We start from the raw sequence: 16,957 nt of genomic DNA on the forward strand, positions 1-16,957 counted from the left end.
GAATGAAGTAAAAGCATTATTTGATTTTTTTTAAAAAAGTTCAGATTTCAGATATTCTGAGGAAAACCCTCACCCATGAAATGGTGAACATGCATTGATTGTCACTGTTTTCATTCCTTTTAGTGACTATGGTTATATAACAGATTAAAGTTAGTTTCAGAATAGTTTGGTAGGTATAGGAACACCCGGCTGATTCAGTCAGAAGGGTATGTGGCTCTTGATTTCAGAGTCATGAGTTTAAGTCCCACATTGGGTGTAAAGATTACTAAAAATAAATAAATAAATAAACTTTTAAAAAAAGAGAATAGTTTGGTAGCTATAAAAACTGTTCTTTTTAACAGTTTGTCCACAGCCTGCCTTAGTGGCCCTCAATACCAACATTTTTATGGTTCTGAGGATGGCATTCTGGTTTCCCATTTTTAAAAATCTGGGCATTAGTATGTTGTATAAGACTCTTCAGTAAGACTAATAAATACTTAATAAGACTAATAAATACATGAATAGATAAAAAAAAACAAATCCTTTACATAAAATGGCTAATAGGAGTTATCTTAAACAGTTCAAAGTTAGTCAGCTTGCTCCCAAAGATTTACATGCTAAGGTACATTCTTTTCCCAAGGCCTAAGAAAAACATGGCGTCCTTCTAAACATTGATGGTGGCACAGCATATGCCATTCTCATTATCTTGCTTGTCACATGGAGAGCTCACTGCTCTTCAGCATCAATCATTTTTCAGTGACTGAAACAGAATTATAATAGTCCGGCAAGGGCACTGTTACATTAGTTGTAGAGCTGTGCTACCTTAACAAGACAATTTTAAAGAATTCATAGATAACATGTGGTAGAGTATATAGAGTAGGTTCTCTCTATAGAGTCTATTGTCAAATCCTTCAAAGATGCTCCTTTTTAAAACCTTAGAAAATTATAGCACAGTGATAGAGTTAAATACATGGTTAAAAAATCAAATAGCACAGAGGGCTTATATGGGGCAAAAGGCAATCCTCCCTTGCCCACCTTCAACCTTGCTCCCCAATGGCAATCACTTTTAACCTTTTCAAATATTTAAAATTTTTCTCATATAATCTCCCTATCTCTTAAGTAATGTGTTTATGTTGCTGTTTCTTTTTTTTTTTTAAGATTTTTATTTATTTATTCATGAGAGACAGAGAGAGAGAGAGGCAGAGGGAGATGCAGGCTCCCAAGGAGCAGAGAGCCCAATGCGGGACTCGATCCCAGGACCCTGGGATCATGACCTGAGCCGAAGGCAAACACTTAACCATCTGAGCCACCCAGGCGCCCTATGTTGCTGTTTCTTAAGTGACTTTAGGCATGGTTTATTGACATCATGCTAAGGTAGGTGAGGATGTGGGGAGTTTACATAAATCCCTGCCCAACTGTCCTCCCACTATAATTTATATCCCTATTCTCAGTTCTACCACTAGTTACCTCTGAAATCTTAACTATGGTGAAGTTTCCGTCTCTGGTTCCCTGCTTCATGATTCCCCACTTTGTAAGATAAAGATATTAACATTCCTACTCTTCCTTTCACTACTCCTCCTCATCTCCTACCCTTTAATCACTGTCAGCTGTACATTTATTTTTACATCATTAAGGTTGATAACATTCACATTCTGTTAGGTGACCGTATTTAAATGTCTTGTAATTTGTCAGATGAATTGTTCTAAACATTGAATACCAACAAGCAGTTGTTTACATGATTATAACTATATTATTCACAGCATAACTACATTGTGTGCTGGAATTATAATTGCTACTCTAAAGGGCCAATACTATGCTTCTGTACCATTCAATGGAGAATAATCTGAGGATCAAGTTCAAATAGTTTCACCTACTATTATACTCCCTTCAATTGCCTTGATCATACCCTCAAGTCATTATAAACATTCAATCATAACATCAGTGCCCTGCTTTTTTTCCTGGATACTATTGACATACCAAGCACAGGGCAGTGGGAGCAGTCACCATGACTCAACAGTAACTGCAGCAATTAAACAACTTTACACCCACAGGCTTTGTGTTTTGTTTTGTTGTTTTTACGGAGGAGTATTTTATCACTGACATTTTTTGGAATTCCTGATACATGGTGGTAACAAAAAGCTGACCAACTTTTACTCAGTTTCATTATGGTGTTTTAATTCTCTATAAAAAATGCATCCTCTTCTTGCCTACACTCAAAGAAAATGACTCCTACTGCCCTGGCCCTTGGTACACCAATGTTAGTGACTGTTTTCCCAGAGTCCTCTTCTATCTTCTATCTCCCAATATGGGTCCCTGCACAGTGACAGTCCTAGGATTTCTCTTTCTTACTATTCTGATTTAGATTACTTTCTCTTAGATCCCACAACTTTCTTTTTCTTTGCTCTTTCATTTTGCTGTAGCAATTCTCAAGTAATGTCTAAGAAAGGATGCCTCGGAGGCCAACTTTCTCAGTCTTTTCATATCTGAAAATGGCTTTTATTCTATCATCTTACTTAGCTGATACATATGCTTGGTTAAAAATTCTAGGTTCGGGGCACCTGGGTGGCTCAGTTGGTTAAGCGACTACCTTCAGCTCAGGTCATGATCCTGGAGTCCCAGGAGTCCCTCCCCCTCAGCAGGGAGTCTGCCTCTCCCTCTGCTCCCCCCCCCCACTCATGCTCACTCTCTCTCTTTCAAATAAATAAATAAAATCTTTAAAAAAATGTAGGCTCAATATAATTATCCCTCAGAACTTTGTAGGTTTTGTTCTATCACCCTCTGATTCTTGTTCATTTGGGGGTAAACTTTTTTTTTTCACTAGGAATTCTTAGAATCTTCTTTTTATTCCTGGTGTTTTGGAATTTTATGATGGTGGTTATTATTTTGGGGTTATCTTCAGTTCCACATGTTCTATTTCCTCAAAGATCATTTTTTTATTTGATCTTTTTCTTTTAGGTTAGAGGTTTTCCTCAGTTGTCCTGTGATTGGTGGTTATCCATCAATATTCACGAATGAGAAAATAGAAAGGTTGACTAGAAGCTCAGTATATGTAAGCAGGGCTTATGGTCTGTCAGGCTTTGCTTTGGGTGAACAGGTAGTGAATTAGCTGGTATGCTAGGGAACCCTAGAAGCCAGAATGAGGAGGGTTTATTCTGAAATGCCAACTCTCACACTAGCTCTTTAGGCTCTTTTCAGGCAGTCTTTGCCTGAGGGTAAATGCTCAGCTTCATGGCATTCCATGTGGGGGAATGGGAAATGTGTGGGCCAGAGGTCAACATTTCCATATAGAGACCTGCATCAATTTCCCCATTTTTAGCTTACTTCTCACTCCCACTCTAAAGTTTTCATGAAAAGATTGCCCAACTTCATGTACTATAGCTCCTCCCCTGTGCTAGGCTATGCCTTTTTCTTGTCTACTTTACCTGTTACCATGCTTTCATCTGCTTTTTTGGCTTCCAGAAATTTGTTGAAGTCTCTTATCTACTGCAACCCATTCCATTCTCTTTGCATTCCTGCCTCCCCAGACCAATAGTTTTTGAGCACTTAGAGGGCTCTGCACCAGGTGCTATTCTAAGCACTAAGGACATGATAGAGAAAAGAATAAGTGGAAGAGATAGGTATTAAGGGCACAATAGCAAAAGGACAGTCTAGTAATAATAAACAAGGCAACAAATAAATAAGGCAATCTCAGAGAGTATTAAGTTCTAGGAAGAAAATAGAGTAATGTGATACAGAGATCTGGTGAGAAGCTTTAGAGAAACTAGTCAGGGAAGGTGTCTGATCTGACCCTAAAATCATGGGATCCTAAATCAGGGAAGATCATTTTGATTTGAGCAAATAGAATGATGAGAAGGAGCCAACCTGGATAAGGTCTGGGGAAGGGCACTCAGGGCAAAGGGAACAGCCTTAAAGTAGAGACACCTTCAGGTAAGAAAGCCCCGAACAGGCCAAAAAAAAAAGTCCATATGGCTGTAGATCAATGAAAAAATTAGACCATTATTTTTTTAATATTTTAGTCTTAGATAGCACCTATTTATTTCCAGATAATGACATATGAGGATTTCATTCTGTTCCTCTACTGCCACTTCAGGTCCCCAATGTCCTACTGTAGTTATCACATTCTTTTTAGTTAAATCAAAAAACAGTGTTTACGTTCTTCTGGATTACTCAAGTATTTTTCACTTCAGAGGCAAGCTGAGCAATATAGTAGGGGCTGAGCAGCTATTTTCCTAGAGTTCCTAATTTTCTCCCTTTTCACTTTTCAATGCCTTCCTTAAAATGTCTTCCTGTTTTATTCCCCAAAGCTTCCTTGTAACAGGTCTTCTATCCTGACCCCCATCTTTCCAGGAAAAATCCTCCTAAATCCTCTGTCCAATTGCATTCAACTGTGTAATTACTCTCCCCATAGCTGTCACTCTTGACTGTTTCTTTAGACTGGATATACCATTTCCTGACTCTCATACCTATTGTCTCTGTGTTCATTTTTTATTTACTTTTTTTTTTTTTCCTAATGCTCATTCTCAGCTAACTTCCTAAGAAAAGGTTCGTGGAAAACAGATGAACATAAGGGAAAATAAGAGAGGCAAACCATAAAACAAACTCTTAACTATAGAGAACAAACTGAGGGTTGCTGGAGGGGAGTTGGGTGGGGTGGGATGGGGTGCGTTAAATGGCTGATGGGTATTAAGGAGTGCACTTGTTGTGATGAACGCTGGGTATTGTATGAAAGTGATGAACCACTAAATTCTACTCCTGAAACTAATATTACACTATATGTGAACTAACTGGAATTTAGATAAAAACTTGAAAAAAAAGCCAAAAGTTAATTAACTAAAAAGAAAAGGTGCATAAGAGTGAATCTCATTTGATTAACAGTTTGGCTGGATATGGAAATTTTGGTCGAAAATAATATTCCCCCCAAATTTTGAAAGTATTGCACTATCATCTTTCAAGTATTCAAAACTATAGAGAAAGTGAAAGCCATCCCAAGTCTCATTTTTTTCACTCATTTTTACTTTATTTTAAATTCCAGCATAGTTAACATATAGTGTTATATCAGTTTCAGGCATACAATATAATGATTCAACAATTCTATACATTACTCAGTGCTCATTATAAATGCACTCTTTTTTTTTAAGATTTTTTTTTTTTTTTTTTTTTTTTTTGACAGAGAGAGACACAGTGAGAAAGGGAACACAAGCAGGGGGAGTGGGAGAGGGAGAAGCAGGCTTCCCGCGGAGCGGGGAGCCCGATGCGGGGCTCGATCCCAGGACCCTGGAATCACTACCTGAGCCGAAGGCAGACGCTTAATGGCTGAGCCACCCAGGTGCCCCATAAATGCACTCTTTAATCCCCATCACCTATTTCACCTATCCTCCCAACCACTTCCCCTCTGGTGACCATCAGGTTGTTCTCTATAGCTAAGAGTCTGTTTCTTGGTTTGTCTCTCTCTTTTTTTCCCTTTACTCATTTTTATTTCTTAAATTCCACGTATGAATGAAATCATATGGTATTTCTCATTCTCTGACTTATTTGGTTAGCACTATTCATTTATTTTTAAATTGTTCTTTTTGGGGGGCACCTGGGTGACTCAGTTGGTTGAGCATCCGCCTCTTGGTTTCGGATCAGGTCATGATCTCGGGGTTGTGGGATGGAGCCCCACCTCAGGCTCTGCCCTGAGTGCATGGAGTCTGCTTGAGATTCTTTCCCTCTTCCTCGTCCTCGCCCTCTGCCCCTCCCCTCATCTCTTACACTCACTCTCTAAGAAAAAAAAATAAAATCATTTAAAAATTATTCCTTTTGATTTGAAATTTTTAGGAACTTCTCTGTTCCTGGTATTCTGAAAATTTGCTATTATAAGATTTAGTGTGTTTGTGTGTGTATGTGTGTGTTTCTTTTTCATTTACTAATCTGGAAACTTGATGGGCTTTTTCAATCTAGTAATTAGTGTCCTGAAGTTCTAAGAAGTTTTCTTGCATGGTTTCTTAATTTCCTTCCCTCCATTTCTCTATAGTTTCTGGAACTCCTATTGTTTATTGTCCAACCTTTTGGATTTATCCTCAGATTTATTATCTTTTTAAAATAATCATTAAGATTTTACTACAAGAAATATAAAATATTTGGTGGATGTCTATAGATCTTGTTATTGATTTCTATTTTAATACCTGGGTGGTTGGAGAATATACTCTGTCAGATGTCAGTCCTTAGAAATCTACTGGGACTTGTTTTACGACCCAACATGTGGTCTATATTGGTGAATGTTCTTTACTAAATTTGTATTTTGCTATTAATGGGTCTGATGTTTCATAAAAGTCAATTAGGTCAAATGGTTGATGATGTTGTTTAAGTCTTCCATATTCTTTCTGACTGCTTCTCTACATGTTCTATTAATTACTGAGAACATGGTGTTAAAGTCTGCATGTTTGTAGATTTGTCTATACTTTCCTTTATTTTCTGACAATTTTTGCTTCATATATTTAAGGACTTTTCATTAGGTGCAACAAATTTAGGAATGTAATCTCTTCTTGACCAATTAACCCTTTTATCATTATGAAATGTCCTGCTTTATTTCTAGTATTTCTCTTCATCATGAGTTCTATTTTATTTGATATTAACATAGCCATAACATATTTCTATTGAAGTATAATTAACATACAGTGTTATATTAGTTTTAGGTGTATGGCATAATGATTCAACAATTCTGTACATTACTTAGTGTTCACCACAGTAAGTATAGTTATCATCTGTCACCAAAAAACATTATTACAATACTATTGACTATATTCCCTATGCTGTACTTTTCATCTCTGTGACTTATTTATTTCATAACTGGAAGTATGTACCTCTTATTCCCCTTTATCTGTTTCACCCATCCCCCCATCCAACCTCCAGTTTGGCAACCACCAAAGTTTGTTCTTTATATTTAAGAATCTTTTTGTTTGTTTGCTGCTTTGTTTCTTTGTTCATTTGTTTTGTTTCTTAGATTCCACATATAAGTGGAATCACATGGTATTTGTCTTTCTCTGTCTGACTTATTTCACTTAGTATAATACCCTCTAGGTCCATCCAGGTTATTGCAAATGACAAGATCTCACTCTTTTTTTATGGCTGAGTATATATATATTCTTTTTTATGCTTAGGGTTTGTGTGAAATATCTTTTCTCTTCCATTCATTTTCAGTTGTTTTTTTTGTTGTTGTTGTCTTTATTGTGTGTATGAAGGAAGAAACATGGTGGGGTCTTTATCATCCAATTTGACAATTTTATCTTTTAATTGGGGTGTTTAGTCTATTCCTACCATCTAGGTGCTTGATTTCTATTTATCTCATCTGTTCTCTATTTTTTTGTTTCTACTTTCTTAAACTTATTTGGATTAATCAAATTTGTTAAGTATTTCAGTATATTTCCCATTGATATTTTAGTTATTCTTCTTGGTGTTTTAATGATTATGGTGGAAATTATAAATATATCTTTAACTTATCACATTATGCATTCAAAATATATTATTTGATGAACTATTTAATAATTTTGTAACAATACTTTCCCACCATTTGGGTTCTTGTCATATATTTTGTTTTCACATATGCTGTAAACTGCATATTCCTTCATTGTTATGTTCACATTAAATATCCAATAGTCTTTAAATAAACTTAATAACACATATATATTTAAAAATAAGATTGTTTAAAGGTTATGTTTATTACTGACCAATTTACTCTTTCTGATGGTTTTTATTTCTTCTTGCATAACTAGGTTTCTATCTGATTACATTTCCCTTCAGCCTATTTGATTTCTTTCAGTATGTCTTTTAGTGCAGGTCTGTGGGAGATGAAATCTTTCAGCTTTGTACAAAAATATCTTTATTTAACCTTCATTTTTCAAGGATATTTTTACAGTATTCTGGCCTTTATTATTTTTTATAAGAAAGCAGCTATCATTCTTATCATTGCTCTCCTATGTGAAATGTTACTTCTTTCTCTGGATGCTTTCAAGATTTTCTATTTACTTTTGGTCTTCAGAATTTGACTATGATTTCCCTAAGTGTGTTCTGTATATTTATCCTGCTTGAGGCTTGCTGCGCTTCTTAGATTGATGGGTTGGTATTTTATCAGTTTTCAGAAAAATGTTTACTCATTATCTCTTCAGATATTTTTATACTTTGTTCTCTCAAACCTTTCCTCCTGGGACTCCAATTTTATATATATGCTAGATCATTTGATATTGCCTTACAGGTCTCAGATATCCTGTTCTGGTTTATTTCTCCTTTCTTTTTTTGTGGTTGCCTCTTTGCTTTGGTTTAGATAATTTCTGATCTTTGAGTTCACCAGTCCCTTTCTGTTATGTTCGGTCTTTGATTCCAATTAATTATCTTAGATATTGCATTCTTCAGCTCTAGAATTTCTATCTGATTTTTTTTGGAGATATCTTTTCTCTGCTGAATTCTCACATCTGTTTACACTCTTCCCATATTTTCTCTACCTTTTAAAACATAATAACTATTTCAAACTCTTCCCTGTTAATTCCAGTAGCTAGATGATTTCTAGGTTTCTGTCTAATGAATTTTGTTTTTAGTATTATGATTCACATTTTCCTGGTTCTTCATATGTCTATTAATTTTTTATGATATACTGGATATTGTGAATGATATGTTAGAGAGACTCTGGATTATGTTATCTTCTCTCAAAGATTATTGGGTTTTGTTTTGAAAAGGAGTTAAATTACTGGAGAATCATCTTGATCCTGTCAAGGCCTGGTTTTAAGCTTTGTTTGGGTGAGGAGGGCTATTTCTATTTTGCCTCCAGTCCCAAGGTATAGTCTTTATTTCTAGTTTGTTGTTCTTACACCTAAGTGTGGTCTTTCTCAGGTTTCAGGGGAATGCTTGGTATGTTAACCAAGGTCTCTTTACTCTGGATGGGTCAGAATTCTAATAATATATCCTCCGTACTGTGTGAGTTCTGAAATCTTTGTTCAGCTGAGGATTTGGCCAAGGAATGGGGAAGTACTCCTACAAAGATTCCTGTAACCTCCTCATTTCAAGTAACTGTCCTGTAGATTTCAGTCAGTGTAGCAACTCATAACTCTGATCTCTCTTTCCTCACCCCCATGAGACTTTTACTTTCTGTTTGGGCTCTACTTCTCTGCACTACAGTTTGGAAATTGTCCACAGGCAGAAAGCTATGGAGTATGTAGACTTCAACTTAAGTGTTCCTCTTCTCTTGAGTATAGCAGACCTGCATATCCACTATCAAGTGCTTGAAAACTGTTGTTTTATGTATTTTGTCAGGGAAGCATCTGAATGGTACAAAGTCCTCTTGAGAAGGGATTTGTTCATACCCACACAAATCAGTGTCAAAGACATTTATAAAATTAGGACATTTTAACTAGAGTAAGCTGTAAAACAGATTTCTCAAGATATTCTCCAAAGACCTGGGAACTTTCAAGTATCCATTGTTACTCAATGTAATTCTAGCCATTACACCAATTCACCCTGCCTTTTATTATAAGTGTTACAAAAGAAATTGAACATTTCATCAAGTTTTTGCAACAGTTATAAGTGCTTGCCCTGTAATACTGTACAGAGACTGTAAGTGCACTGTGAACAAGGCACTTAACCCCATCCCCACACCTGCATCCAGCTCTAGGAGTCAAGCAATTCCTTGATATTCTTGCTACTGGGAAAGTCTCAGCAAAATGCCCTTTTCTAAGTGAATCAAGCATCAAGAGATCATACTACTGAGGATACCTATAAAACCATTCTCATTAAGGAGTCTTCTGAATCAAGTACCTGTCATGAGTTGAATTTCCATCTTCTTTGGAATTTTTCAGTGTTTCATAAAGTATCATAAAGTTTGTATCTCATGATTCCACGTGTGATAATGTATTTCAAAGATATCTGAGGGTATTATTTCAACCTGATTAATTAAACACAAGAAACAGGAAAGTAAACTTCCATTGTTTTCAGACTTTCTTAGGCAGCTGGTATCAGCCCTATCCCATCCTACCCATCTGTAGCAAAAGGAGATGCAGGGAATCCTCTCCTTTAAAATAGCAAGATCTATAATCCTCCCTGGGGGCAACTCAATCCTTACTGTGTTTTTCTTTTACAAAAGTCAAGAATTTCTGAGTCACCTCATTGTCTACTGAGGGAAAAAAGTATGTGGGGCGTGCCTGGGTGGCTCACTTGGTTAAGCATCTGCCTTCTGCTCAGGTCATGATCCAGGAGCCCTGGGATGGAGCCCCGTGTTGGGCTTCCTGCTCAGCGGGGAGCCTGCTTCTCCCTCTCCCTTTGTGCCACCCCCCTCATGCTCTTTATCTCGCATGTGCTCTTTCTCTCAAATAAATAAAATCTTTTTTAAAAAAGAAGAAAAAAAATATGTGGTTTGGTTTATCAGAATATGTACACTTTTCAAATTAAGTCAAGAAATTATTGGCTTCTTAAAAAAAAAGGAAATCATTGGCTTCTATGTGTGTGCTAGAATGGTGGGTCATCATCAGCCATCTCCTCCTATTTCTGCTTAGATTACACCAACATTTCCACCTGCTTGCAACTTAAGAGCAATATTATCTATACATAAGAATTCTGCACAAATTGTCAAAGCAACCCTGTTATAATAGAAATCAAGAAGAACCACAAGTAGCTCCATGACTGTTTCTTTACTATTTGTACTAATCACAACTCTCTCTGGGGATTACTTTTCAAATCAGGAGGAGATAGGCTTTGTATCAAGTGACTAGGTAACAAGTTTGGAGTGCCTAGCTGAATTCCTAGTTATGCTGGTTAAATGCTGATATCCTGAGCTGTCTGTCCCTGAGAATTCTAGATTATATTGAGCCAACTCCATTGAAAATTTTGATGCTGAAAGATCTCCCAGATTCAGCTCTTTAGGCTGATCAAATTGCACAATTAACTGCAAAGGATCTCAGATTAGCCGGGGTCTTGAACTAGACCAGAAGGGGGTATCCATAAGGGAACCACCCAAGGAATTTAAGACCTTCAAAGCTGTCAAGATGAGTTATCTGTCCATAAAGAATGCCTTGTATGGGGGAATTGTAGCGTTTTTCAAGAAGGCAGCTTTCTTGTTATCTTGGCCACGCTAAATGTAGCATATCCAGGATCTGTTTACATGAAAGCCTCAGATAGAAGCTATTTCTGATGTCCTGGAATTGATTCTGATATTTAAAAGACTGTAAAAGAGTATAGCCTGTGACAAGCTACTTAGCATAACCTATTAAAGGTACCTACTTTTCCATTTGGGGGGCAGAATGGAGAAGCAGAGGGATCAAGATGACTTAGATAAGAATGTGTATTGATTTTGGAGAGCCATTCTAAGATAATAATTTCTTCATTGAGCTAGGCTCCCTCTCAAAATGTCCCAAAGGGGTCCCAGTACCACCTCCAACTTCTGTTGTGCCAGTTGTTTTTAATACATGAATTAACATGTACTACTCTCTCTAACAATGTGGCCTGCACATTGAGATTTTAAATTTGTTTCACTATTTAGAAGATAAAAGTAAATTTGGAAAGTTTTGAAAACACAAAGAGGTTGAAAAAAATGAGAAAAAAAAAATCCCAGCCCTAACCCAGCCTTAGAAGGCAATTACCATTAATGTTTTGGTGTTTCTTCCCTATTTTCTCAATACATTAAAAAGCATTAAACTAGTTTTTAAAAATTAAATAACTTTGCACATGACAAAACACTTCCAACCAACTCAGAAGTGTCTAAAATTAAACGTAAAACTCATATTTTCAACTCCATTCCCCCTAGTGCCCTTGAGTTCCTCAGATAGAGATACCACTTAGGTACGTAATTCTTCACATGGTTTCAAATTTAGCATTAAATAATATGCTCATTCTTCTATTTCTTGGTCTTTTTTTTTCTTGGTCTTTTAAAGAGCATCTAGGGATTCATTTCATTTCAGGAGCATAGAATCTGAAGCCAAGACTGCATGGGTTTGAATCCTGGCCCTGTTACTTCCGGGCTCTGTGACTGTGAGCAAATTCCTTAATCTCTCTGGGCCTTCATTTTCTCATCCAAAAAAAAAAAAATGGGGGTAATAATAGTACCTATCTCACAATGTTGTTGTGAAGATTATGAGTTGATATAAGCAAGATGTTTAGAATAGTGCTTAGCACTTTCTAAGGGTTCAGTAAATGTTATTATTTTTATTATCTTGAGAGAAAAATTTTATTTCACTTTCATGGCTTCTTATTTCCATTCTACTCCCTCATATTTGTGCTATTATTTTTAGGGTTTTAAAAATGGATTTCAATAACAAATTAAATCTATATTTCTTTTTTTAACTTTAGACAGTGTCTCTTGAGAGGTGAAGATATAAAAGGTGAGATATAAAACATAATGAAATTAGCATCCTTTTACTTATCTCCACCCTCCATCTTCCTCCCACTTTGCAATTTATATTTATACCTTTACTTTCATACGAAAAAGTTAGATAATATTTACATTCTCTTTTGAAACTATAAGATTTGTGATTCTTTTAGGTTCTTGCCACTCAAAGTGTGGTCCTTCCACCAACATCCTTAGAATTAGGGACCCTGGGGGCTTGGTAGAAATACATAATCTCAGGCCCTACCTCAGATTTGCATGATGAAAATCTGCATTTTAACAAGCTCCCCAGGTGGTTCATATGCACATTAAAGTTTAGGAAGATTGCTTTACAGCAGTTGATTTCAATTTGACTGCTTCCTACGTAATTCTAATATGAAAGCAGGGCTGAGAATCATTGGTTCAGAGCTACCTGTTATGGGGATCTTAAATTACCTCAAACCCCCTTCAGGCTCCAACCCCCAACCCCGTTGGAGTGTCTCCACTCTATGCAGGTAGTTTACACTCTTTCTAATGCAGATGTAGTTTTTAGGTTTAATCCTGGAGGCATCTAAACTGCCAGCCAGTTTGCTCTGAATGGGAGAGAGGGCTATGGGAAGGAAGAGGAGCTCTATTGGCCTAGCTGTCCTGAATACAGTTCTTTAATTGCACTGAAAATTGCCCACTTATGCTTTTGTGTTTCCTGGTTCTGAGCTTGGCACTTCTTGGAGCTCTCTTGGAAGAAAGTACTCTTACAACTGTAGTTTTGGGTTGCAGTTTTCCCTCTTCTATTTCCTCCATTAATCAGATCCCATCTGCTTTCTATCTTAAAGGGATTTCCTCAAACTTTCTAAGCTCTTGCTGCATGCCTTTTTTGTTTTCTAGCCCTGTTTTGGTTTAATTATTTTGAAAATATGTTTTCCATCATTTCAATGAGACTATGGAAAGGAAGAGAAGTAAATACATGTGCTCAGTCCACCGTCTTTTGCCAGAACACCTTCCGCAGCTGAGTATAAGAAATTTGTGGTCAAAAGCATTTTCCAAACTGTTACCATTACACCTCAACACCCTCAAGCAAACAGTCATGATCAAAGAATCGTGAAGACAACTAAGAATGCACTGAAGTGGATTATTCAAGGAGACTGGCCAGTACTCGCTAGGTCTTTAATTGGTTCTTTTGTCATTTCATGTTCAATGTAATGAGGCAAGCTTGTTGATTTACTAATGGTATGACATCTCAAGCCTTGCCCTGTGTCCATTCAAACTTAGATGAGGGCTTAAAAGTTCAAATTCCATATGCCACTCTGTTGGCACCTAGAACAACATACTAACAGATGGTATGCATTTAATAAATGTTAGATGATAAATAAATGAATGGCTATGTGGCCACACAGCACTCATTTGTACCATAAGACTTTGTCTCTGCTAGTAGGTTAGGAGCTGAACCAAGGTGGGTTTCTGCTAATTTAGGTAACAGACCCTGGGTCATATGAGTGCAGAGTCACATAGGCAGGTGTGGCATTACCATAATGACAAATATATTTTTTTAGCAGGGGGAGGAGGGGCAGAGGGAGAGAGAGAATCTTAAGCAGCCTCCATGCCCAACATGGAGCCCGACTTGGGGCTTGATCTCACAAACCTGAGATCATGACCTGAGCTGAAATCAAGAGCTGGATGCTTAACCAACTGAGCAACCCAAGTGCACCCCATAATGATCAATATTAATGATCTTCCTGAGGAGATTTGTTAACAGCCAAACCACTGGACTCATCTTTTCTAGAGTCATCTGTTGATTTTTTAGCTACCACCTCTGGAGGACACATCAGAACAACAAAGTGAAGAGAACAGTAATTCTTTTCTAGCTCCTGAGATGGCCAAAATGGAGTCACACTTGCTTGAATAATACAACAGCTGATATCCACAACAGATCTCCCTTGTCAGTTTAAAGATGATATTTTAGATAAAGGAGGATGTGGGTGATGTATGTCAGGAGGCACTGTGCCAGGCAGTGCTTTTGTTCCCTGGACTGAGTTATGATTGCAGACTTATAGGGATTGGTTGGTGTGGCAGTGGAATTAAAATACAGTCTTGTTACAGACCAGACAGGATTTTAGTCGGGCTTTGCTTGGTGTAATGCAACCTGACACAATAGAAACAATTGCCTGGAAGAAAACCTCTCCTCTAGCCCTCTGAGCCTATATAGCAAATGGCAATATTCTAAAAGAATTCTGCTGTCTGTTGGGTAATGTTGCCTTTACTCAAAACACATGCTGACCACCTGTGTCCTATATTTATCCCCTGTTGCTACTTAACCATCCATACTAAGAATGTTTTCTTAAAGTCTTTCCCCTTCAACTTTCCCCTAGTTCAGTTAGTTGGCTAACTTTTGCCTTTTTTTTTCACCAGAAGTTCTTGCTTCACATGTCTTCCCCCCCACCCAAAAAAAAAGAGGAAACAAGAGTCTATTGACAAAGGCAATATAAACTAAAGTTGAAAAAAAAGCAATACGTGAAGGAGTTAGGCTCCTGAAGTAGAAGGGACATTGTTAGAAGAGAAAACACTGTTTTTGGTAAGATCTTTTTGCTGGAGCTATAGCATATGGTACTTGGTGGTATGACTGTACATATCCTGGAATTTCTTATAGGAAATAGCTACACTTCAAGTGGAAACTTTGCTAGGGACAGGGCCTGGGTGGAAAAACAATCAAAAGAATTTGTGAAAACAGAGGGAGAAAAAGAAATACAGAGAGAAGAGGGAGAAGCACAAAGAAAGCAATGTGATTGAGTTGATGGAAGGCTGTTTATGCATAGCAACAGGAAACATTCCTGAAAGCTGTATTCCTTAATGTTCTACAATCCTAGCTCTGAAGAAGGTAATCAAAGACAGACTCATAAAGGAAAGGCAGATTGGGTAACCAACAAGGTAACCCTATATAAATCCTTGGTGAAAAGTCATTTGAATAGAATTCTGGTTCACTAGAAGAACCAGATTCACTGCAAAAGATTGGAAGTGGAGCTCGGGAAGATCTATATATTGTTACCACAGTATAATGGAAAATACAATTTTTAGTCAGATAATTTGGGTTAAATATTAGATCTGTCACTCACTAAATCTATGAACTTGGGCAAGGTAGCAAACCTTCCTGAGCCTTGGTTTCCATATTTGAAAACCAGGCTAGTAACATTTTTCTCATAGAAATGTTTTTATCATGTATCAAATGAAATAATATATTAAAAAGTACCTGCTTAAAAATCATTTATCATTATTGTCATTATTTCAGGATGCAATTTTTTAATTTATTAAAATAAAAAATTACATTCCTCCAGAGAACTGTCAAGTACAGGTTGACTACCAGGAAAATTATCTAATTATAAAATTGTGGTCTTTATTGTATTAATTTACAACTTCAACCCTGTAATATTTATTCCTTCATGATATTTTAGTTACTGTAAGAGATTATGCTTGGTTATTGGAAATGCACGTTTTTCCTCTGCAGAGAGAAAAAATTGGTCAAGGGTAGACTTTCTCAAAATAACATGTGTAAATCCTTCATCCTTAGTATTGCTAAGAACTCACATTGAAGAACAACCAATTTGCAAAATACTAATCTATGGTGGCCATGCACTGTTAATGAACTCTACTTGTTCAACATTCTGAATAAAAAACTCAAGGAAATAAAATCTGTTAGTTACTAATGAAACTTGACCATAATTGGTTAAACTGAGAAGAACATGGCATCCAGTTTTGACGTTTTCTTGTTTACACCTGTGTGCTGAGATCAGCTCACAGATACAGAGGGTTAGTTAGGTGGTTCTGAGAAGGGCAATGAATTTTAATATTGAATAACAGTACCTGGAATTCACAGAACACCTGATATTCAAGTACTTCTCAGACATCATCTCATTAATTTTTAAGCCCATCCTGTGAAGCAGATGTTTTTGGTATGCTGATGGGAAAAAAACAAGTTTCAAAAAGGTCAAAAGACAGGGTAAAACAAGTTAAAGATACAGCTAGGTATTAGAATCCAGGCCTACTGACTCCCACTCTGTTCCTTTTATTGCTTTTTGAAATGTCAGAGGTGATAACTTAGGTCAAAAAGATGTTCTTTCAACCACATCTAGTTAAGAAGAGGATTGTCATTGGGATGCCTCAAGTTTGGACTTTTGTTTGTTTGTTTTTAGACAGTCTGGCACCTACCATAGCATAAAATTCAGAACCAAATCCAAGGGTTTATGACATTTTATACCTGGGATGACCAGAAAGTCTTATTATAACTCTTTCTTAGGTGTGCCTCCCAGATCTTTTTTATGTATTAGATCTCTCCTAAATAAATATATCAATGCTCATATATGAAAGAAGAAAATGTTAAATAGATGATAAAGTGCCTAGACTTTTATCTCTATATCCTTAATTTGGCCACAATTCAGTAAATAGTGTCTAAAATATTTGTCTTTCCTATATCATAGATCTTTTGTTGTTAGTTTTACATATGAAATAAGTTAGTCACCATGTCTCAATATAATTTTAATAAATTTATGTTCACACTAGCAAGCCACAATCACTAGCCGGTGTTTGTTAAAGCTCTCAATAATTAGTAGGCTAAGGTTCTAAGAAACCTGATATTAAAAGGGATCTTGTAGTCTTAGGTGCTATTTT

Source organism: Mirounga leonina, unplaced genomic scaffold, assembly GCF_011800145.1.
Source record: "Mirounga leonina isolate KUSES-001 unplaced genomic scaffold, KU_Mleo_1.0 Mir_101664, whole genome shotgun sequence".
NCBI lineage: Eukaryota > Metazoa > Chordata > Mammalia > Carnivora > Phocidae > Mirounga > Mirounga leonina.